Below are 1,945 nucleotides of genomic sequence, written 5' to 3'. Positions count from 1 at the left end.
ATGGGGCGACCAGGGTTGTTAGGTTTGTGGATTTTGGGGAGGAAGTAAATTGTGGGGGTGTGAGGGGTGCGTACAATGAGGTTGGGGGCGGTGGGGGGAGACAGGAGGAGGAAATGAGGTCATGGATAGTGGAGAACACAGTCTGTTGGTAGCTGGGCGTGGGGTCAGAGGGCAGTAGAAGGAGGTGTCTTGAAGTTGGCAGAGAGTTTCTCCTTTGTTGAGGTCTGTGTTCCACACCACCACGGCTCCACCCTTGTTGGCCGGTTTTATGATGATGTCAGTGTGACGTTGGAGACATCAAAGGGCCAAGGGTTTGGTTGGGGGGGATGTTCAGATGACGGGGATGCCTGGAAAAGGTAAACCGGTCCACAGCATGCTGGCAGGTGCCCGCAAAAAAATCGACTGCTTGGAACTGGCCAGGAGCTGGGATGGTCGGTGGCCAAGGTCAGTGAAGTAATATGGGTATTTATAGGTGATTTGTAGCAAGGGGTGGGGGTAATTACACTATACATAGTTTTAAGTTTAAATTATCTTCTATTATTATTTTCAAAGTTACCTATATTGGGAGATATATAGAATTTGTTATATAATTTTAGTAATATTTAATTCATATATTTATTTAAATTCTTGCATTATTTTTCTTTTATTTATATAGTCTATTCAAGTGCTTTAGAAATAAAATTATGTGGTTATTTGATTCAGGGGTTGAGAGTTCAGTACTTAATTTTACTAAATGTAAAATTACTTCAGTGCCTACATTTAACTCCACATTCATCATATGTGTTTAATAATTCATCTCTAGACTGTAGTTATCATCATCATCATCATCGTTTAACGTCTGCTTTCCATGCTAGCATGGGTTGGACGATTTGACTGAGGACTGGTGAACCAGATGGCTAGACCAGGCTCCAATCTGATTTGGCAGAGTTTCTACAGTTGGATGCCCTTCCTAATGCCAACCACTCCGAGAGTGTAGTGGGTGCTTTTACGTGCCACTGGCACGAAGGCCAGTCAGGCGGTACTGGCAACAGCCACACTCGAAATGGTGTATTTTACATGTCACCTGCACAGGAGCCAGTCCAGCGGCATTGGCAACGACCTCGCTCGAATGTTTTTTCACGTGCCAGGAAGGCAACGCTGGTAACGATCACACTCAAATGGTGCTGAAATGCACTGGCACGGAAGCCAGGCAGCTGTTCTGGCAACGATCACGCTCGGACAGTGCTCTTAGCGCTCCACTGGTACAGGTGCCATCACAATTTCGCTTTCACTTGCCCCAACAGGTCTTCGCAAGCCGAGTTTAGTGTCCAATGAAAGAGACGTTGGCATGGGTGCCAGTCATTGAATTTAGTTCGATTTCGATTTTATTTGCCTCAATAGGTCATCATAAGTGGAGTTTAATGTCCAATGAAGGAAAGGTATGCATAAGTGGGCTGGCTACACCCCTGGCAGAGGCCTTGGATTTAGGTCTCACTTGGCTTGCCGGGTCTTCTCATGCACAGCATATTTCTAAAGGTCTCGGTCAGAAGTCATTGCCTTGGTGAGGCCTAATGTTCGAAGGTCGTGCTTCACTACCTCATCACAGATCTTCCTGGGTCTACCTCTTCCACAGGTTTCCTCAACCGCTAAGGTGTGGCACTTTTTCATACAGTTATCCTCATCCATTCTCATCACATGTCCATACCAGCGCAATCGTCTCTCTTGCACACAACTGATGCTTCTTAGGTTCAACTTTTCTCTCAAGGTACTTACACTCTGTCGAGTATGCACACTAACATTACACATCCAGCAGAGCATACTGGCTTCATTCCTTGCGAGCTTACACATGTCCTCAGCAGTCAAGGCCCATGTTTCACTGCCATGTAGCATGGCTGTTCATACAGTCTGCCTTTTACACTGAGTGAGAGGCCCTTTGTCACCAGCAGAGGTAAGAGCTCTCTGAACT

This window comes from Octopus bimaculoides, chromosome 16 (assembly GCF_001194135.2).
Source record: "Octopus bimaculoides isolate UCB-OBI-ISO-001 chromosome 16, ASM119413v2, whole genome shotgun sequence".
Taxonomy (NCBI): Eukaryota; Metazoa; Mollusca; class Cephalopoda; order Octopoda; family Octopodidae; genus Octopus; species Octopus bimaculoides.
Note: the sequence above shows the minus strand (reverse complement) of the source record.